The sequence below is a fragment of the Aquila chrysaetos genome, chromosome 5 (genome assembly GCF_900496995.4).
Source record: "Aquila chrysaetos chrysaetos chromosome 5, bAquChr1.4, whole genome shotgun sequence".
NCBI lineage: Eukaryota > Metazoa > Chordata > Aves > Accipitriformes > Accipitridae > Aquila > Aquila chrysaetos.
The window spans coordinates 8,983,370-9,007,103 of record NC_044008.1 but is presented as its reverse complement, the minus strand read 5'-3'; the positions used below and the strand labels follow the sequence as shown (position 1 = coordinate 9,007,103).

The 23,734-nt window shown below is 39.1% G+C and overlaps 1 pseudogene; it reads left to right on the top strand.

Moving 5' to 3' along the window:
- Positions 1-1,199: 1,199 nt before the first annotated feature.
- On the top strand, positions 1,200-15,787 carry LOC115342281 (annotated as a pseudogene).
- The last annotated feature ends 7,947 nt before the right edge of the window (positions 15,788-23,734 follow it).

Sequence of the window (23,734 nt, the reverse complement as noted above, 5' to 3'; positions counted from 1 at the left end):
ATAGGATTTGATACACCTGGCATTCCTGAAGAAATTCTTTGTGGCCTTCGGTAAGTATTTAAATCCCTCTGTGACTTAATATTCAAACATCCACATGTTCATTTGGTTATCTTTAGCTGTCTATTAATTCCCTGATTCTGATGCAATAATTACTTAAGGATTCTCTTGGTTCCTTTCGTATATCTTTCGCATTTAATTTTTGTGTTATTCTCTGCCTTTTGCAGAGTAAATGAAACGATTCCCTAGTTAAGGATTCCCTAACCTAGTATTTGTCTCTGGAATGAACCATATCACAAACTTAAGGAAAAAAAGAATTAAAACTAGTGCAAATGCAGTGAGGTCTTGCCTCAGTGAAACCCATTGGTAAAGTTGGCAAAACTTAAAAGTGGCACCTCACTTGTTGTGGATATAATGCGTTTTACAAATCTGCTACCTGGTCGTTTCAGTGGATCTCTCCATTTTATGAGCTATGGAGAAACAGACAATCACTCAGCACTCCCTAGGCAGCCATCCCATCCCATTCATAGCTTCATAGGTCACTCTCATATTCCATCCCTCCTTCCAGAATAGAATAGTTCAGATGCTTTTCACCTTTTCTCATTCTGATTACTCTTTTCTAGACCTTCCAGCAAGGTACACCTGGACTTAATAGCCTGAGCAATCGCTTCTCTTATTTTCCATTAGTGGAAGTTATGTGGCTTGCATTGTGCATGTTTTACAGATGATCAGTCTCCTATGGGACCATGCCTTGTTTGCTAGGGCTGTCAAAATTTTGGAAAAGTAAATTCTTAACCGGAATCATCCATCAAAAATGTTTTCGCTCAGCTTGGCAATTTAAGGTTGTTGACATTTGTGGCACTTAAGAGGTCTGTCTGCCTTCATTTCCTCGTGAAAAAACTTTTTTCTGTTTGTGTTTTAGTCTTTATGAATCTGAGTAATGCACATCTAATAATAATATATTGCTTTGATTCATACTAAATAGCATGAAAGGGTTTTGTTGTTGTTTATTTGTTTGACTGGGTTTTTTTGCTAACTGGAAGGTTTTGAACAAAAGAAGTGTCTGCCGGAGCCAGGCTAATGAAGCATGTTTGAGGTAGAATCATCCAGCTATTGACTCAAGAAGATTTATGTTCCTCTGGGCAACTAAAGGGTCCATAACTGAAGAATACAGTCATTGAAAAAGTCTTGTCAGGGTAGGCATGCCATTGTGTCAGGTGTCAGGAGCCACAAGAATAGGGCTGCTCGAAGAGGAAGACGAGCCAGGAGCCCTGGGTGCCCACCACCTTGTTGAGAGGACACAGTCCTGCGGCATCTCAGAGGAGCAGGGCTGGTGACAACAGCAGGTCTGGGACAGCCCAGTGAGCATCAGAAAGACTCGAAGGAATGGGTCAGGTCTGCAGCTGATCCAGTCAATGAGTCAAGGACCAGGCACAGGTCCATGTGCAACGTGGCTCAGGCAAGGGCTGAGGGCACGGGTTCAACCTTGCTCCGGGGCCATGGGCAGAGGCTGTGTGGGTCCCGGAGAAGGTAGCTCAGGGCAACTGATGTCTTTGCATGCACTCAAGCCTGGAGATGTTTCCCACACACTTACTGGGGACACTTCAGCTCAGAGCAATCTAGTTACACATCCAAGAGTGAAGACTGCGGGACAAACATCCATATTTGTCTTTTACTAAAAAATAAACATCCCTCTCAGCTACAAATGTCATCTGCAGTACTCCTAAAAGGATGGCTGACTGCAGTAGAAAAACTGCATATTACATTCCAGGAAGGTTCAGCTAGACTTGTACTCTTGAAAAGAGCACAGGGTGGATATAATGACTGTAATAAAGACAGTTGCTGCCCTTTGGGGGTAACTGCTGTTATGCTTGGGCACAGCTACAGAGACAAAGAAATGAACTCCTTGCCTAAAGTGCTAAGTAAATCACAAATTATTTCATTATTACTTGGGGAAGGGATCTCAATTAAATTAATTGCCCTGCTTTGCAGTTTATTTCAGTTGGTTCAAGCTTAAGTTAAAAAGAAAGGTCTATACCACCAAAATAGAAACAGATATTTTAGGAGCCATGAAACACACAAGCATATAACACTCAGATTATGGATTGCCCTCAGTGGAATTCACCTTTTTGCTGTCTAAAAGTGAAGGTCTTTTTTCTGCAAATGTAGGTAGATTTCTGGTTTGGGGCATAATCCTGATGAAATCATTAATACAGAGAAAAAGTATTTTGGCTTCTGTGAATTTGGAATCACACTACTCCCAGATCAATGCTTCTGATATTTTGAAAGGCCTCACAGGTATAGTAGCCCCAGAAAAGACACTAGAATAAATGTTATCACAAAATCCTGTAGAGTCTTGGAATGAACACTCATGAATTGAACCAAACCCTTTAAGGAGGGTCTTTTCTGCCTTATGACCCAGAACGGTTGGGGTAGCGGGAAGAATAGAAAGCTGAGTGCACATATTACTGAAGGGAAAAAAAAAATGCCCATGACTTCTCACCCAGCTCTGTTGTCCCAAAGTCAATCCTTCAAAAAAGTAATATGGAAGGGAAGTTAATCAGTTCTGTAGCATGTCCTGTGAGCTCCTATGTAGCTGTTTTCCCAAACAGAAAAAATGAGGCAGAAATATTTACATACGGGGCCCATTTAGAGCTGATTTCTCCAGGCACTGGTAAGAAATTAGGCAGCAAGCCCACATCTTGCAATTTCCAGACTGGGCTCTTTTGTAGATTCATGGTTCAATGCATCTTCTTCAGGTTAAATGCTCTTTCATTTAAAGGATATTAAATGCCAAACTTGCAAGGGATTTTAAGTAAGATATTGTCAAGGCCAAGGTGATAAATCAGATTTTACAACTTAAGGCACAAAAGCCACGTTTGATCAATACCAATCTCTTGCTTCTATGGATAATGATAATTCATGGTGTCAGCTGGACAGTATACATCAGATCAAACGGTCCTGGATCACTTCAACACTTAACAAAAGGGAGAGATTGTGGCAGCTTCAGCTGAGAGTCAGGACACAGACATCTCTCTACCAGTTCTGCCACAGACATTAGCCAGCAGCCTAGTCTTTCCAATGAGTAAAAAGAGTCAGTAAAACATAAATAGCTATGCAGTCAGAATGACTTTGGTTGACCCTAGGAAGACTGCAGGACTAAGAGCACAACACACTCCTTCTATGAATGTGTCCCATTCTTTGACACTCTGAAACTTAACATACACCCATCTAAGTGTGACAAGAGCATCTGGGATCTCTGCTAACAAAGAATGCCTTCTTAAGTGAAAAAAAAAAAAAATTCTTCCTTCCCTAAGGTATTCACTAACTGACCACTTCTTTACCAAGCACCAGTTAATTCTAGTGCTTTTGTCAGCCTTCATGAAGTGCCCAGAAATCCCTTCTGAAATACCTTACCGTGAAGTCAGGGAGTGGTTGTCACTCACTCAGCCCACACACTGCCATCTCTGTCTATACAGATCTGTTTTCTTTGGATATTAATCAAGACACAGAACGAGGACAAGCAACTCATACTGCTTTCTGGGGCAGGTAATACTGAAACCAAATGCAATCCAGATAGCACTCTACAGGTTGACTTGGCCTACAAAATGTTTCCGTAGAGCCAAATGCTTTTTCCCTCGTAGGCATAGGATAGCGACTATTGCAGCAACAACCTCTGCCCAAATAGATGATTTCTGTCTCCAGTATCTGTTTCACCTAGCCAGAAACAGCCGGACTACTGCTGCTGATGGTGTGAGAATGGGAAATGATAGCTTCTGCTGGTAAGCAGTGACCCTTGCCAGCAGTAGTAACTGCTGCTGTCACTGCTACCTGGCTGTCGTCTTTCCTACCCATTTTCCCTTCCTCTTCGTCTTCCCCATGGCAGAAGCTTGGCTTCCCTTGGTAGAACCAGGCATATTTGACTGATGTGGTTGTGTGGCTTTGCTTGTATTTAAGGGCAGGAAGGAAAGTATTGCTTTTGATACAAGAGAATAATAGGAAGATTTATGAGCAAGATGGTTGCAAGAAAGGCAGAAGAGGAAGACAGTCTGCTGCTACGGGGGAGTGAAGATGCTGGGACATAACAATAACTGCTACCTCATTTAGCTGCTGTGCAAATAGCTGTGGGTGAGGATAAGAGCAGTTTTGTCTAAAGAGAGAAGGACACAAAGGAAGTGAAAATCTGCTGCTTTACTTAGAGGGTTGAGGTTGGGTGTGAAGAAGGCTGAAGCTTCTTTAGCCGTGCTGCAAGGAAAGGGTAGGGCTCTGGGGATATGGGCCTGAGGTCAAATCCTGTCTTTGCAGTTTATCAAACTGCAGTGGATCACACTGCACAAAGTGTGCAAAAGCTGACTCCATAATAATGTAAATAGCACTTATAAATAGGAATGCATTAAAGCTTCCCTAGCTCAGCTTTTCCATTTCTTCATCTCTGTGAGCTGCTCCTTCTTAGGGTAGAATTCCTGTGGGTAGTTCATCTGAGTACAGCATTTATATAGTGAACTGAACCATTGGTTTAAATCGCTTGGGTGCTATGTCATTTATTTTAAGATAGATTTAAATCAGACTGAAGTTCTATAAACCTAATTAAGAAAAACCAAAACCTTCTCTATTGCAGATTTGCATTAAAATGTATAATGAGCTAAAGGCAAGTTCCAAAACAGTATTTACATGCTTTCAGTGAAGCCTAAGCAGAAATTAGATTCTTAAAAGTATGTGTTGTTAAATTACCTCAAGTGATCTAGAAAAACACAGTTTGATGATAAAACAAACAAAACATCTTTCTCAGGCACCAAGGTCTCTGGATTTATGGTGCAAATCTTGGAAAAATGGCCCTTGGAGGCACCACCAGTAGTTGTCTAGTCACAACTTTGTTAAAAAAACAAAACAAACAAAAACCCCCAAACTACACCATCCTGCACAGTATTGTCACAATGCTTTTCATCTAGAAACACATAAAAACAAGTCTTCCTAGGGCTTCCATTTTTCTAAGCATGAAAGATATTTAGGTCTAAAGAAAGATGTTACCTCTCCCTAGAAAACCTTGTCCTGCTATGTTATAAGACTGACACAGCTACAGCACCACTACTGCTATAACATTTTTAGCAATTCTGTTCCTAGCCTGTTCCTAAAAACAGTTTAGTAATGGACACGTCATAAGCCCCATATTTAATCATAGGTGACCATCACGATTAATACTGAGCTATGCAATTTTTTTCTGGCCCCAAACTGAAATGCAGTATTTTTAAGTAGACCAAATTTTATTAGCTTGCTTTTGAGACTAGTGGGAGAAAGTATCAAAACCCTTACTGAACTCAGCATCTGACATTTAGAGTGAGACTCAGATTAAGCCACTCACATTTAAGAGTCTCTCTGTACTTGTCCAAATGTGATTTAAGTGCTTAGGATCTGATCATAGTTAAGAAAGATCTCTTAGTATGATCAGTGGAGCCTGTAAAAAAATGTAACTGGCCAAATATATCTAGTTTAGAGAAAATTGAGTAGTTCTTTTAAATGTCTTGACTTTTTCAACTAAGACCTTGAAATCAGCCACCCACCTAAGGTGTCCTGTGCAAACTGAGACTCCTCATGGTATCCAAAACATCTTCACAGGCTTTGAAAATGCTACAGGGATCTATGGAAGACCACAGCAGCAGCTGTAGGGCATATCCTAGGACACCTCAAATGTCACAAAATATCAAAATATCTATGTTTGCCATTTGAGGCTATGTATCTATAGCATAGAGGATCAGATGCAATTAATATCTATGCTCCTAATCTTTTTCTGGACTCCTAAATTGTTATACGAGCATTCAGTTAGGAGTTAGATTTTAAGAAATTGACTGGAGCTGGGAGTGAGAAAGTATGCAGATCTTGAAAGAAGAAAGTATATTTACCAAATATTTTCCAAAGAGTATGCTATAAATATTGTAATTGAAATAAAGCCTAGGAGCTCTCAATAGCATTAAGATCATATAGAGCAATGACAAATATAAGTTAGAAGTTTTGTCATGTAGAGCTTACCACTCTACATTGTATTATTGCAATTGGTTGCACATACCTACAGTTTTCTGCAGACATTTATAGGACTAAGGGTTCTGTCTTCTCACATCTTGTCTTAAAATTTGAATCTTGATAAAATCATTCTAACCTGGATTTTTTTTAAAGACTTGCACAGAAAATTAAAACATGCAGGATAAAGTCATTTTGCTACAGGGATGAAATAAAAGGTGCAACATTTATCTAGCCTTATTTGGAAACTTTCCCAATACAGTGAATAGAGGCATATTTTGCTAAATCAGGAAAACAGGAAATCAAAAGATGAACTTCCTAAGCACAAAAAGCCAGAAGAATGCAATTCCTCCTCAGAATAGCTGTTCTAAAGAGATTTACTATTTCATTTATGAAAGGCTTGAAGCTACATATTTCCCCTTGGGCACATTGGAAAAGTTTGTGACCTTGGAGTTAGATTTTATCATCTGCTGGCCAAGATTCAAGTTTATGCAAATAGTTGAGTCTTGATATCACTGTCATTTAATGTCTTTTATAGTTTGTTGGAGATTTGTTTTTATACGTAATAGCTTACCTCTGATGTACTTTGCTTATAAAGTGAATTTGCTAGCAGTGTGCTTTTGCGGGGGGATAGGGGAATATGTCTGAGTTTTTAAAAACCCTTATGCGTAATAAAGAGTGCTTTTACGTCTAGTTTTGTTTTAACAGCATACCCTCTGTTCTCTAGTACTCGCTGAAAGAAGCATTCATTTACCAATAGATTGTATAATTGTGGTTATTCTAGACACAACAGGGGTATAAAACAAAACAATCTTTTTTTTCCTGCCAAATGTATTATTTCCACGAATTTCAATTAAAGCAATCAGAAGTGCTGTTAAGGGGTTTCCGTCAAAGATGGTAATTAAGGCAGATTATTCTTCAGCACCTGGGAGTAACCTTCTCTTGTGCTTGACATAATGCATTATTGTCCTGTGAGAACAATAACACATGCGTTTTGCTGCAGCCTAGGTGAGAAAGTGGGATAATTTCTCCAGTGACGGCTCAGTTTAAGTTCATATAACCTTGTCTACCATATCCATACCAGAACTCCTGCACTTAGTCCATGCAGAGCTCACAGTCTACAGTTGTTTAACTCTTAATTATTAAGCAGCAACACAACTGGGAAAGGGTACAGGTCAGAACACTTCGTTTGAGAACACTTCATTCTGGGCCAACAATTTTGTTTCTAAGTAATGTCCTTTTGTGAGATTCCAGTTTTCTCTGGACTTTGAGTGATGGTGTTGCCGATACATGAAAAGTTTAACACAGCCTTTTAACTATTTAATTTGCTTCTCTTGCTGCCAGAGCTGAACCAATAACCGCAAAATAAAGGGAGGTTCTGATCTAGCATTGGATTCATATGTGATTATGGTGGTTCATGCTGTGATCCCAACTGGTGCTCATGATGCCTGTTGCTCATTGAGATTGAGCACTGAAGGCAGAAAAGGTTGCAGAAGCTGAAAATCCTTGCACTGTGTAACTTAAGTTTTTCAGTTTTTCCTCCACAGCATGTCTTCATGGTACAGGATATTGATAGCTGAAATGGATCCAGTACCAGAAGCAGTCTGGTTGCAGAAATCAAGCAGTTTTCCCAAGTTCACTTACTCTGCTAGGAGACACTCAGCCATACATACAAAGTATCAGTACCGACACCTGTAAGAACGCTTATTTCTATCTATTAGTTGCATATTGACAGGAAGATGAAGGAGATGATAGAAGCAATCTTTCTGTTTGAGATGAAAGGAAATTCAGTAAACATTTATTTTAGCAGGAATGCATATTATTTTTATGCATATTTTTAATGGATTTGAAATGAGAGAATAATAAAATGAGGACTTCTTTTCTTTGAAAGTACTGTGTCAAGAATGATAACAATGAAACCATTTCTCATAAATGAACTCACCTGCCAATGGGCCAGATTATGAGCTCAATTACATTGATATGAATCTGTAATAGCTCCACAGAAAGCAATTAATCTTCTTGTTATTCTCACTATTTTAATTGCAAATACAATCTGCTGTGACATGCCCAAGCATCTGAATTTGATGACCTTCAAGGTCTTGCAAAGACCTTGAAAACATCAGTGCTACTCTAAGCTGCTTATCCATACTGGTATCAATGACCCTAAGCCAATTAGAAAGAACTATGAAATTCTGAGAACAAAGGTGAAGACATCAGAATAACAAGAAGTGCTTTTGTCTGTTCTCCCAAATGAATGCAATGGTATAGGCATATACAGGCAGATAATAACCTTTTAGAGTTACTTATGGACGATTTTCTTATGGAAGTTATTGCATAGCAGATAGTTTCTGGCACTGAGCTTCCTTGACAGTGTTCATTGAGGAAGGTCCATAAGGAATGTTGGATGCCCAGCTGACAAAGCAAGGGAAGAGTACCAAAGAACATAATCATTAAGCAACCTGGTAAAGATTGTTTCAGAACATTCAAAGAGAATGCTAAAAACACAGAAACTAGTTGAAAACTGCTGTAGGAAAATGAGAAATGCCTGGTGAGCAGTTCAGGTATCTATGCAGGAATGTCCAGAGAACAGGAGTAAATTGGAAATATTCAAAATCTTTGAACACCATCAAAATTGTGTATTACCATTTAAGAGACACATTAGAATAAGTCATAGAACCGGAATGTTTATGCAAAAGTAATTAATATCTGAGGCAAATTTAAGATGTATTTTTTCTGCATATTAAAAGAGTTTATATTTACTCTCATTCATGAAGAAGTGATAGTAAAGGGTAAATGATACTGAGTATTTCTGAATAAATGTAAAAGGAGAAAAACAGAGGTATGGGATGTGCTGGAAACTGCCTAGTAAGAGGGAAATATTGAACAGTTGTAAACAATTACAAAAAAAAAGGCATATGTAGTGGCAATGAAGAAGCTGAATTAGCTAGATTTTTTCAAAAAACAAAATGGTAAAACACAGAAATATGTAATAAAAAAAGTCATTGAGACCAAACTTTTCTTCAGAATATGAAAGAAGTTATTGAAGAACTAACCATTGTAGATTTAATTCTGACAGGTGGAGAGGAGCTGCTTAAGTATTTCATATGAAAGGATGAGATAAAGTTACTATCAGCTGAATAAAAAAAATATGCTCACGACACAGTTAATGTTTCATTGCTAGACTATGAAGGTATTTCAGGTAGTATCCTGTATACCTATACGGTGGTTCCTGATCAGTTCAGTATTTTCTTTCATGACTTAGGTAAAGGAATAGAAAATAGATTTATTGATTTATTTAATTTTTTTTCAATTGTTGGATGTACCTTCCAGAGTCTGCATCTCCTATCTGTTCATGATTGCTCTCCCACACCAGCCTTCTGACTACTGGCTCTCAGGAGCTGCAGAATTCCTGACCCACTGTTGCCAATCCAGAATACAATTTCCAAATGCAAAGATGTAATCTACAGATTTACATATATTTAATACATTTTTTATCCTTTTTAACTTGCTTTTTCTTTTTAGTTATCTCCTTCAGTCAGGCAACATGCACTTTTTAGTTGATTACTTTATCTTAAACTTATATGCACACTTTGTTCCTAGCTGCGTTATAGTTCAAGTTCCACATCTTAAAATGCTGTGCCTGGGAAAATTTGCAGTCTGTGCATAATCCTTGATACAACACAGCAGGTGTCTTGTGTAGATCTTCTCTAATTCTTTGATGAGCTACAGACATTGGTATATTGTCTATGTGCTTATCAGCAATGCTATCAATTTCTCAAATGTAACGGTTACCCTGCTAAAATAGTAGAAGGCTGACACAGGTTCTCAGCACACATGCATAAGATTAAGAAAGTAAAGACTGTTTAAAATTATGCTTTGTTTGCAACATCATCATTTTCTTAAATAGATACTGCATATTTTGAGACAGAACACAACTGAAGAAGTTGATCTCCTAGTTGACAACTACCCACAATGTTTTTATTCCCAACTAATTTTAGCAATGTTTTTCACTCTCTGCCATTGCTTTAAACTTTCCATTTCACACACTGATTAGCTCAGTAATATTATCAGTTTCTTTTCTAATCTGTGAAGCACTGATGAATTCAAGCAGGGCCAGGAGGGAGGTCACAAGAAACCTACAAGGCAGCATTAAAATTCAAAATGATCTTGAGAAACTGGGGAAATAAGATGAAATCCAACAAGATGAAATTCAATAATGCGAAGTAAAAGGCACTGCACCCCAGAAGAAGAAATCATATGTGTAACTACAAAATGAGGAATAGTTCACAAGGCAGCAATGTGCCAAGAGAGACCTGGGAATGATAGTACATTCTGAGAAGAATGAAAGTCAACAGAGAGATGATAATTCAGAACTGGTGAATCTCATTCTGATTCATTAAGACCATGTGAGAGGTAAGATACGGAAATAATGATTAAAGTTCACCTACCACCGTTCCAGTGAGCTATGTATAATTTTAAGCACTATAGTGCAAGATATACATAGCCCCAAAAGTTTGAAGGAGAAACAATAAGAGAAAAAAAGTTTATAAGACATGACTTACAGGGAAAGATTGAAAAAATTGGATTCCTTTTGTCTGCAGAAGGGAAGACAGAGACTGAGACAGGATGGCTATCTTCCATGTGTAAAATGGTGTTATAAAAAAGGTGATGATTAATTGCTTTCTACATCCACAGGGGATAAAGGAAAAAGAAATTAGTTTAATTTGCAAAAACGTAATAAGAAACTCATTCAGATTACAAGGGAGTAAAGCACTGGAACAGGTTATCCAAGGAAGCTGTAAAATCCACCCCACTGGAAATTTTTAAGAAAATGTTTTCAGAAAAGCATCTGACAGAAATGGTTAAGACATACCCATCTTGTCTCATATCTAGGGGACAGATTAAGACAAGTTCTCTTGAGATCCTGTCAAGATTTATGTTTCCATGGTTTTTTGATATTTGAAGATAGAAGCAATGGTATTTTAAAATAAACAGAAATGTTGTAGGGGTGGTAAAGGTGAGAAAACTGTTGAAACCTGAAAAAGAAATTTGAACTCACTAGTCCACTGATGGTGAGCATATTAAATTGCACTCACAGTATGTATTTTTTAAATGCTTCAAATATATTGAAAGGATGTGGGTATCTTTGTTTTATACCATAACAATAAATTCAGAGTAGAAATAAACATTGATTTGATTTTGGTTTTGTTTTAAATAGGGCATTTCTAGGACTTTGAGAGTAGGTTAGTCTTCATGGGTGTGTTTCAGCTCACTAATTTTAGCTTGCGGCAACTTCGATGTTTATATCTGAGTTTATCACCCTGGCTACCTTTTGTAGTCCATAAAAGGAAATATGCAAAATAATGCATGATTCATCTGATCAATTTAGAAACCTGCTTTAGGATGAGATTAACTGTGTTTTTCAAATGTCTTGTTTCCTCCAGCGGTGGTAAGAAAAAGTCTAGACAATTAGCTTAATTCTACCTACCACCTCAAATTGGTACCCACCATCTCACCTACCGTCCTCCTTCAGAATCCAACAGAAGACCTGACCATGGAACAGACTTTCATCATTGATTTGTCACTATTTCAGATTTATTCCTAATGGGAAAACCCTCCATCCTTCATTTTCAGCCTTCATTATGAGAAAAGGTGACCCAAAGAATGGACCATAGTTTAATGAATGCATTACTTTCTGTCGTGGTTTAATCCCACCCAGCAACTAAGCACCATGCAGCTGCTCACTCACTCCCCCTGCCCCCCCCAGTGGGATGCGGAAGAAAACTGAGAAAAGAAGTAAAACTCGTGGGTTGAGATAAGAATGGTTTAATAGAACAGAAAAGAAGAAACTAATAATAATAATGATAACAATAATAAAATTACAATAGTAATAATAAAATTACAATAGTAATAATAAAAGGATTGGAATATACAAATGATGCACAATGCAATTGCTCACCACCCGCTGATCGACGCCCAGTTAGTTCCCGAGCAGTGATCCCCCCGCCTCCACTCCTCCCAGTTTATATACTGGGCATGATGTCACATGGTATGGAATACTCCTTTGGCCAGTTTGGGTCAGCTGCTCTGGCTGTGTCCCCTCCCAACTTCTTGTGCCCCTCCAGCCTTCTTGCTGGCTGGGCATGAGAAGCTGAAAAATCCTTGACTTTAGACTAAACATTACTTAGCAACAACTGAACACATCAGTGTTATCAACATTCTTCTCATACTGAACTCAAAAATGTAGCAGTGTACCAGCTACTAGGAAGACAATTAACTCTATCCCGCCTGAAACCAGGACACTCCCATCCATTACAGGTCTCTCTAACTTAGTTGCCATATATAGAAAGTAACAATAATACCACTTACTTCCCAGATGTGTCAAGTAGCTTAACTGATTATTATTTAGAAAAACGTTTGATGTTTTCTGATAAGAATTGCTCTGCACACCAGGAGTTTAAGAAAAAGCTGCTGACTGCACAGGCAGATGAAATAACATCTGTGCCTGTCATGCTGCACTGGGTTGACCCTGGCTGGACACCAGGTGCCCCCCAAAGCCGCTCTATCACTCCCCCTCCTCAGCTGGACAGGGGAGAGAAAACATAACAAAAGGCTCGTGGGTCAAGATAAGGACAGTTTAGTAAAGTGAAAGCAAAGGTCACGTGTGAAAGCAAAGGAAAACAAATGATGTTGTTCTCTACTTCTCATGAGCAGGCGATGTCTGGCCATTTCCTGGGAAGCAGGGCTTCAGTACGTGTGGTGGTTGGGGCTAGTTGGATGGCTTTCACTTCTGCAAACTGACTTGACTCACCTTTTCCTTCGGTGGCCTTAATGACTTGTCGTGTGGGACTCCACACAGCAGCTTTCCACTTCTGATGGTTCCCTACCACACGACAGGGTCCATCAGTATACAAAGCATAACGCCTTTTGTCTTCTGATAACTCATTATATGGTGGTGCCTCTTGGGCATGAACCACCTCCTCAGGTAATTCTCCAAAATCTCTGCCTTCTGGCCAGTCCATGATCTCTTCCAGGGTTCCTGGGAGGTTGGATTTCCCCAGTCGAGCTCATTGTGTGATCAATGCTATCCACTTACTCTATGTAGTGCTGGTTGCATGATGTGCAGAGGGGATATTTCCTTTGAATATCCAGTGTAGCACGGGCAATTGTGGTGCCAAGAGGAGATATGCTTCTGTATCAACAACTTCTGAAGTGTTTTGAAACCACTCATATGCTGCTAGTATCTCTTTTTCAGTCAGGGTGTAGTGGGCTTCTGATCTTCGGTACCCCCGGCTCCAAAACCCTAATGGTCAACCTCAGGTTTCTCCTGGTGTTTTCTGCCAGAGGTTCCAGGTGAGACCATGCTCCCCAGCTGCAGTGTAGAGCACATTTTGTACATCTGGTCCTGTCCGGACAGGCCCAAGAGCTACTGCACGAGCTATTTCCTGTCTGATATGCTCAAAGGCTTGTTGTTGTTCAGGACCCCATTCAAAATAGTTCTTTTTTCAGGTTTCTCAATACAGAGGGCTCACAAGCTGACTATAACCTGGAATATGCCTTCTCCAGAACCCCACAAGGCCTAGGAAAGCTTGTGTTTCCTTCTTGTTAGCTGGTGGAGACATAGTTGCTATCTTGTTAACCACATCCATAGGCATATGATGGCGCCCACCCTGCCATTTTATTCCCAAAAACTGAATCTCCTGTGCAGGTCCCTCGACCTTGCTTTTCTTTATGGAGAAGCCAGCTTTCAGAAGAATCTGAATTACTCTTTTTCCCTTCTCAAACACTTCTTCTGCCTTGTTGCCCCACACGATGATGTCATTTATGTATTGCAAATGTTCAGGGGCATTGCCCTGTTCCGGTGCAGTTTGGATTAGTCCGTGACAAATGGTAGGGCTGTGCTTCCGCCCCTGGGGCAGATAGTTTCCTCCATCACTGCCTCCTTGAGATTTGATGGTGCTCTGAATGTTGACCTGACTGAGTTTCAGACCAACGTGGTGCCCTACCCACGGATACACTTCCCACTCACCACCAGTGCACCCATCGTCTCGGCAGAGAACGCTTACCGTGAGCAGCTGTCAGTGCCAGAGATCACCAATGCTCGCTTTGAGTTCTCCAACCAGATGGTGAAATGTGACCCGCGCCGTGGCAAGGACATGGCATGCTGCCTGCTGTACCAGGGTGACGTGGTGCCCAAGGAAGTGAACGCGGCCATTGCAGCCATTAAAACACGCTGGTCGATCCAGTTTGTGGACTGGTGCCCCACAGGCTTCAAGGTGGGTATCAACTACCAGCCTCCCACGGTGGTGCCTGGGGGAGACCTGGCCAAGGTTCAGCGGGCCGTCTGCGTGCCGAGCAACACCACAGCCATTGCGGAGGTGTAGGCCTGCCTGGACCACAAGTTTGAGCTGATGTATGCCAAGCGAGACTTTGTGCACTGGTACGTGGGAGAGGGCATGGAGGATGAAGGGAAGTTGTTGGTTTTCATTGGGGTAGGCAAGGCACCCCTCTATCAGGTGGTGCGTCAGCTTGCCAGGGTTGCTTGCCTGTTCAGGTGTAAAGTCCCAGGTTATGGGAGGTGATAACCGTCCTAGGAATCTGCCCAAATCCTCCCATGCACCCTGCCACCCAGGGTGTGCTTGAGGGCACATTTCAGTATTGTCTCACCCAAAACTTGTCTTCTCTTGTACCAGGACGAGACCAGATTCCACAATACCCAAAATATACCACCAGTATTAATTATAAGTATTGAACAGCTCACATAGGGTGAACAAGGACCTCAGGAGCCTGCATAATAAAACTATTCACATCAGTGCCAGGTAGGGAGAGGGAGATGTATTCCCTCATCTCCTCCACAAGATAGCTCCCACAGCACAGCAAAGCCATCAGTGCCAGGGCAAAGCACAGAGCCATTATTTGTATTACCATGTTCCCAAGCTCAGCAAAATAGAGATAAGCAAACAGCTTACAAACTCCGTGACCTGCACAGGAGCTTGCCACTTACTAAATAGCTATAGCATGCTTAATGCAAAACTGCCATTGTCGAGCCCCACGTTGGGCACCAAAAAGGACTGTGGTAGGTTGAGCCTAGCTGGACGCGAGGTGCCCCCCAAAGCCGCTCTATCACTCCCCCTCCTCAGCTGGACAGGGGAGAGAAAACATAACAAAAGGCTCGTGGGTCAAGATAAGGACAGTTTAGTAAAGTGAAAGCAAAGGTCACGCACGAAAGCAAAGGAAAACAAATGATGTTATTCTCTACTTCTCATGAGCAGGCAATGTCTGGCCACTTCCTGGGAAGCAGGGCTTCAGTACACGTAGTGGTTGCTCCAGAAGATGAAAATGCCTCCCTTCCATCTCCCTGTACTTAGCTTTTATAGCTGAGCTGACGTCATATGGCATGGAATATCTGTTTGGTCAGTTTGGGTCAGCTGTCCTGGCTATGTCGCCTCCCAAGATCTTGCCCTGCCCCAGCCTGCTGGTGAGGGGGGCGAAAATGTTGGAGAGACAGCCTTGACGGTATGCCAGCACTGCTCAGCAGTAGCCAAAACACTGGGGTGTTATCAACACCTTTCTAGCTACCAATGCAGAGCACAGCTCTACGAGGTCTGCTCTGGGGAGAATTAACTCCATCTCAACCAGACCCAATACACATGCAAACTTGTTCTCTTTCACATGTTGTTTCATCTCTACAATTTTCTTGTACGCATTTCAGTTTCCAGACAGTGACTGTTTTATTGCCATTTCTGATCTCCTGTCCACAGTTCATCCTTATAATTAGATAATTGCCTTAAATAAATAGATGCCAGTTTCTAAGTACTGTTGTTGATATATTCCCAGTCTCATATCCTATTCACCTGGAGAACCAGATTATTCAACTGTATCTTGTTACATGAAGACAAAGTTGCTTTTCTTTTGTGCTTTCTTAATATTACCTGAAGAAGATTCAGAGCTTAAGTTAGACTAAACCTTAAATATTGCCATTGCCAGCTGATGAAACAGATTGGCAACTTCTTTGTATAGGCAATTTTCTTAAATGTTCTGTACATACAGGTAGAAAAGTAGATTATTGAGTCCAGTGCTTCTACCTATGTCAGTATGCAGGAATTAACCTTTACTCATAAACATTGCTTGGAAAAGGGATGATGGTTCTCCATCTCTCTGTAACTGTAACTGTAGGAGTACCAGCTTTATGGAAAAGAGGTTTGGATTAGAATAGGAGAGACAAAACGAGCATTTATTTCCGGTCCAAAAATATTTTATGACCTTCAACCACTTACAAGTTTATCTGGTTTATATTTAGAAACACAGAAATGAGAGATGGAGCCACATATCAAAATCTCTGGCATCCTGAAATATGTATATGCAGGCTATTGTGAGCTTACCAGAAAGAATAGGACAAGAGTCTGCGAATGTATGCTTCATACATAACTGTATTTTGGAAATCTGTGTGGAGAACAGCATTCTTGCAAGTTCAGTCTGGTCTCCATAAACTTACCATTTCAAAGAGAAAAGGAGGTCTGCCTTTCTGGCATGAGTTGTGTGAAGCTCCTGCTAATAGACCCTCTACTACTCTGCCTAGTCAAGAAGGTGAAAAGCAGTCCTTAAGGTTTGATTATGTGATTTGCAACACTTGTCCATAAAAAAATAATCTTTATAGCAACATTATTAGTGACATTTTGATATTCACTCTTGGCACCAGTCAGCTGTTAGGATATCGTACAAGGAGAATGCAATGACATTGAAAGCTGAACAGTGGGAATGGGATGAGATGTAACAAAGCAAAATGCAAGGTTATGCATTTAGGCTTACACAAAAACCTGATTTCAACTTTGTGTTTATAAGCTGGAAATAACAGTGAGGGTGAAAGTAATCAGTGTATCAGCTGGAAACAGGTTGACTATGGGCCACCAGTGTGGTGCATCCTTAAATATGACATATGTGATCCTGAGACATCTCAGACGAGATAATTCCAGCCTTCCTAGAGAGCATTCAACGAGAATGTAGTGCACAATTCTGGGGAAAAAAAAGGATCATTTTAACTAAAAATACTATTTTAGCACAGCAGTGATTATGTATAATCTTACCTTAATTATATTTAAATAGGAAATTAGAAGAAATATTATAACTATTTTTGATGAGTTTCTCAATATTAGTACAAAGGACTGGCAGAGTCACTAGCTTTAAGATGGGGAAGATTATGGTTTGTCAGTGATGCGAGTAAAGTGGATATGATGATAATATTTTTTTTTTTCTCATGCTGAAGGAGTTTTTCGTATTGGAGGCAAGTTAGTACAGGCGATGCCAGAGAGCATCTCCAGATTCCCCATGCTGTCACAGAAATCTTCAGTGAAAATTTCTGACTTTCTATTAGTGACCAGAGAATCGACACAAAATAATGGCTTCTACTAGACATTGCTCCAAAACGAAGCACCATCTTTTTGTTTCCCCTTTTTTTAAAATACAAATCTTATAACCATATCTCCAAACATCAACCGTATCCTCATGACTCCCTTCATGGAGCTGTTCAATTAGAATCCACCTTCCTTTGTCTACAGGCTATTTTTTTTTATGTGTATGAACTCCGTTAAGAAAGTAATTAGTAAAGATTTTCAAGAAGGGAATAAGATTTTGGCATGAAGATATCCCATGTGCTGATTAGCTTAAGGTCAAACAAATGTAACTGAGAACTTTTTAGGTGCTTTTTTTTTTTAACGTGAACATTGGAGTAGCAGGAAGACAAAGTAAGATTAGCAAAGCTTTCTCATTTATTATGCTCATTCTCTGCTATCATGTAATTATATCTGAGATAATCTTTAAGTTAATTATAAGTCAGGTGATGAAGAAACTCAAAATGGAAGCACTAGCATTTCATTCTAGTAAGAATGTTTCTTTTTGAGAGGGAAAGAAAATGGATATTTTATTCCCTCTTAACCTCATTTTAGAACAATTACTGACATCTTACTGAATATGAAGAAACTGAAAAATGTTGTTCTTGGTATTACCTTCAATATTTGTGCTTCTAGGATGAGAAAATATTGCATATATATATTCCAAGAGAAACAATTTAATGGTGTGTGGTTTCAACTGGGATAGAGTTAATTGTCTTCCTAGTAGCTGGTACAGTGCTGTGTTTTTGAGTTCGGTGTGTGAAGAATGTTGATAACACTGATGTTTTCAGTTGTTGCTCAGTAGTGTTTAGTCTAAAGTCAAGGATTTTTCAGCTTCTCATGCCCAGACAGCAAGAAGGCTGGAAGTGCACAAGAAGTTGGGAGGGGACACAGCCAGAGCAGCTGACCCAAAGTGGCCAAAGAGGTATTCCATACCATGTGACGTCATGCCCAGTATATAAACTGGGGGGAGTGGAGGCGGGGGATCACTGCTCGGGGACTAACTGGGCGTCGATCAGCGGGTGGTGAGCAATTGCACTGTGAATCATCTGTATATTCCAATCCTTTTATTATTACTATTGTAATTTTATTATTGTTATCATTATCATTATTAGTTTCTTCTTTTCTGTTCTATTAAACCGTTCTTATCTCAACGCACGAATTGTACTTCTTTTCCCAATTTTCTCCCCCATCCCACTGAGGGGGGGGGAAGTGAGTGAGCAGCTGCGTGGTCCTTAGTTGCTGGCTGGGGTTAAACCATAACAAATGGCTAAAGATATCACCTTGAATAAGAATTATATAGACCTGTGTTTGCCAGACTGCTACTTGAAGTGCTTAAGGTAAAAAACATATTTATGTGTAAAACAATCCCTTCTTTTAGCAACAGTATTGACACTGTGCAGCAAGATACATTGAAATGATTTCACATATAACAACTAGTTTTCCACAGTTTGTATATTTCAAGAAAGCCTGTTCTTCTTTCCAGTGCTAGTGAAAATGTATTTCTCTCTTACTTCGACTAGACTCATGAATGACTTTTAGGTTAACAAGTTTAGTCCCACTAACATAGTACCTTTCTAATAACATTATTTTATTATGTCCAAGTACCAGAAGCTGCTGAAAGTTTTTTTCATCTGATTCAAATTATTAGTCATAGACCAAATTCTGCAGTATCTTCAGAACACTTTAGTATTTGCTTATACTTTATAAGCAAATACTTATAAAGTATTTGCTTATACACAAATTCAACCACTCACATACATCATGAAAAAAAAAAAATTCAAATTTTTTTAAAATGTTCTTTTTATTAATCTTCTAGAGATGGATAATTTATCTTTCCAAATATTATTCATTGCAGTGTTTTCAGCTCTGAATTTGTTTAGACATCAGTCCTGCCCCTGAAGATGTGCATTAACAATCTTAAGTTTTCAGATGCCATTCTCCCTCTCTTAATAGCTGAGAAATTTCCAGGTTGGTAATTTAATTTACCCATTATTGAGTTATACATTGTTGTGGCTAAGATGTGAAGGAACTGGATTTGGTAACATCAGAGGTTCCTCCCACACTTATGTTCCCATGACAATAGGGAAGAGAACGATACGCAAAAGGTGGAATCAAAGCCTGATAAATTTTGGACTATGTCCCTATTCATTTATTAAAGTTGGTTGGAAAAAAATCCATTAGAAAAAAAAAAGATTTATCAAAATACTATGCTTTAGGGTGTTATGTTGATATTGTTCCCCTTTTTGTTTTACACTAAAAGTTGGAGAGTCTGGCAGTGTCAATTTTTCAACATGAAATGCACATATTTGATTTTTTCCTTCCATTTAATTTTCTAAAGTAATTGTCTTATTTGGGGGAAAAAAAAAAGAAACTTTTCAATGTTTATCAAATTCAAATCCTTCAAACAGACATTTTCCCTGGACTTTTGTTTCATCAGCATTTTTTAACCTTTATTCCTTTTAGAAGGATAATGATTTTGAAACCTCAGAATTCTCTTTAAGATGAAATTTCTGTTCTATGCCAAGCATGGACAGTTGCTCATGCAAGATGTTCATGAGGTCAGGATTTGGTATTTTTCCCATTTCATAGGCAGGATATTGGTGCACAGAGAAATTATCAACGTGTCAACGCAGGCAGGTGAATACTTATGAGGGATACGGCTGGAGTTCTTTGGAGTAGGAATTGAGAACTCGGTGAGTATGTCATCTAGCCTACATTTACAAAAATAATGTAGGTAGATGTAAGATTCTCATTTTATGTTCCAGCTCTCCTGGACACATATAATCCAATCCAAATAGCTGTACAAGTGTAATGCTATAATAATGTGAACTAAGACAAAGAAGGCTATATATTAGTTAGGCACCTATAGCCTAGCAAAGGCTATATATTAGCTAAGCATCATGTTTCGGTAACACCAACCCAGAGCTGCCTCAGAGAAGGGGTGGAAGAGATGACCTATTTCTATAGGCATATTTATTGATCATTCCCCAGGTGTTCCAAGAAAGAACTCTGACCATGGCATTCTTTAACATTCACTGGATATTTCAGAAAAAATATAATCTTAAGTATATATGGCATTTAGAGGGCATTCATTTTAATGCTACACTATTTGTACATGCAGGATTCTTTTAGGAATATTTCCATTTCTTCTGCACTCTCCAATTAAGCAGACAGCAACAAAAGGGCAAATAGCACCGTTAACAGTAAAAAAAAACTATTCTCTTTTTAGAATAAAACCAAAAGCATTTGCAAAACAAGAACCTCTCTTGTAAAAGATTGGTTGGCTTCTGAACACAGTGTGCTGAGACCTCCCAGGTAACAGCGGAGCTGCTCTAGGCCTTTTGCAGACAGATCTACAGTTCTTTTATGTTACTTTTCTTCCTCTTCATCTTCTCTTATGTGTGTGCAATGTGATGACTGACTCCCAGTTCAACATACAACTCCGCTGCAGCTCAAGAAACGCAAATATAAGCGCAGTGACTACAGCAACCTGGCGCGCAGCAGCCGTTCTCAGCAGAGAAAAATGTCTTCAATAATTAATGAGAGAAAAGGACGTGAAACCACTAAATCCAGCCTGAATTTGATTACAGAGCTGTCAGTCATCTGCAGGGCAATGTAATGAAACAGAGCAACTCAGCAGCCAGGATATGTATGAAAGTCATTTCCTATCACTTCTGCACATTTTTTTATGGGCGATAAAACTGACAATTGGATTATTGAAAGGAAAAACTGATGAAATATGTCTGTTTTGAATGGGAACGTATCTCACTAATACAGCCCCCACACACGCTGTCCTATCTTTATCCAGAGTTCAGGAAATAAGTTATTCAAATATATTTAAATGAGATTTCTACCCCACCAATATAGTTTCATACTGCCTCATCTGTTGTGTCATGAACATAAACCAACATAGATTAAATTTATATTTAATTATTTTGTTACTCATATATCCTTCTATCCAAGATATGTCCCTAAAATGGCTGTTTTGTGATTTTGAAACCTTATACTGTTTTTCTTCTGAAGCAGAATTCAAATCAGTGTCTCAAGGCCATTATTAATAAACAGGTAAGCCTAGTACCACGCAAATTTTTGGTTTAGAGAAACAAAAAATACTCAGGTATAACTTTTTTGTGATTGTTTCATTTTTTCTTCTAGATAATCTGATAGAAGCTTTAAATTCCTTATGAAATCTCATGGAATTAATCAAATATAGTGTGGTTTGCAAGCAGACGATTCTAGAAGTGCAAGGTTTGCTCTTTTGGCTCTTTCGTCTTCCCAGAGCAAGTCTCCAGTGTCTATATCCTAGTAACACGCCAGAATAGGTCTGGTTTGAATTGTCATCTGCCATATAAAGTCTTCTAAAGAACTGAGGGGATTTCTGGGGATTTTGTCTAGTTCTGCTATTGTTTTATTTTTTAAGAAAGGAAAATTTACTCAGACTTAGTCCTATTATCTTCAAACACAGTGGGCAAAAATCTGAATCAAGTCCATAGTAATTTCATAACTGATTTTAGAGAGTTCAAGATTAGCCAGGACAAAGATTAACTACTGAGAGCACTATAAGCTCAGAATACCTGTGTATCAGGTTCTTGAACTCTGGAAGTGCAGCTTGCCTTACGCTGAGGCTCTGCTATGCTGCACGACTACTGCAATGACCTAAGGGTCAGTGGGCTGCAAAGGAGTCTCATAACCAACCTCCTTTGAGTCACTGTACGATACCTGCCCAGATTTATAGGTTTAGCAATCAATTATTACTGATGATCTTTTTCTTTAGCAGTTATGGTTAATATATAAGTAAACAAAGTGGGTAAGTAAGTAGTTCAAGTTATTTTTGTAGTGTGCATTTATTTCCTTGGGTGTAGAAGGCAGACATTAGTATCTCACTGCATGAAATCAGTCACTAAAAGTAAGCATGTTTCCAGTTACTTTAATGGTTTGCATCTGCTTATGCTGGCAGTAAATTTGCCCTAAGTTTCAGTTATGCACAAACATAGGTGGCTACAGGTGCAAAATTGTGCATACAAATGGCGAGGCGCTCTGCAAGAATTATGAACCTTAAAAACGGAAATGCTTTTAATCTATTACTTTTAGATAAGTAACTTTTCTGAATAGTGATGTCTTGCTTAAGATTTGCTTTCTTACTTTTCCCAAAAAAACTGTTCTTTGATTTTTTGCATGGCACTTTGGAAAGCGTTTGCACTTGACAGTGGAAGGAAAGAAATGTGAAAGACAGCAACGATTTTGGTTTATATACTAAATACAGAATCAGGGACTTCCAGAGCTGAAAGCATGAGCTGCAGCAGCTTGAGCTAAAAAGTCAGAATTGTCTATCCAGAAGTAATAAGAAATCATATTGTCTGTGATCAACACACCAGGAATCTGTAAAACATGTTCACCAATGGATTTCAACAGGCTTAGGTGGGGAATCAGGTATAATACAGTTGTTGAGATCAAGGTAGAATGAGTGGATATGGAGCTCTAAACAAGATTGAATTTTGGTTGATTTTTTTGTATTATTTTTCTGAAAATAAGAGTACTTTGATGCCAATATGGCATAAGGGTAATGTTTTCCAGGCTGCATTCTATTTCCTGATAATTAGCAATATCTGTAAGTACACAAATGTTTGCGCTGCGTGGCAGCAACATATCTTTTATGTGCAGCTTGATGATTTGACTGTTACCCAGGTCAATAGAGACCAAATATTAGCTTGCATCACCTGGCAGATGTTCTGTGACGCATAAGGGATTAATCGGCTGTATTCTTCCACTTCTCCAGGCATAAATACCTACACCAAATAAAGCGTGAAAGAGGAACATTTTTTTTGCCAGCTTCTAAGGCCAATAATATTCAAAGATCTGAACTAAGGTACAGTGATAAGAGCAGAAGGAAGGGTGACCTTTCACATCCTATACTGACTCTTTTATTGCTGTACAGAAATTCTTCCTCACTGATCCCAAAGAAAAATTCCAAGACATTGATTTCCTCTTTGCCTTAGTATTTCCTTTTTATGAAAGCAGAGCTGTAAGAAAACCATACTTTCTCTTTGGTTTTAAACTGCTTGTCCCCAGCACCAAAGCCTTCTAAAGAATTTTATATTGATTTCCAGCAGTCTCTCAAACATCCTAGGCTATACTTTGGAAGTATTTCTGGGGTTTCTTAATTTCCAGAGAGTATTTTGACTGTCAATGTTTTGCATCATCAGTAATACTGAACCCAGGTCCAACACTATTATTTGTAATATAGGAAAAACAGCCCTTTTCTGCTTACAAAATGAAACTACTTTAATTTTGATTTTCCCACTGAAGGTTGTGTGTAATTGTCAATATATCCAATA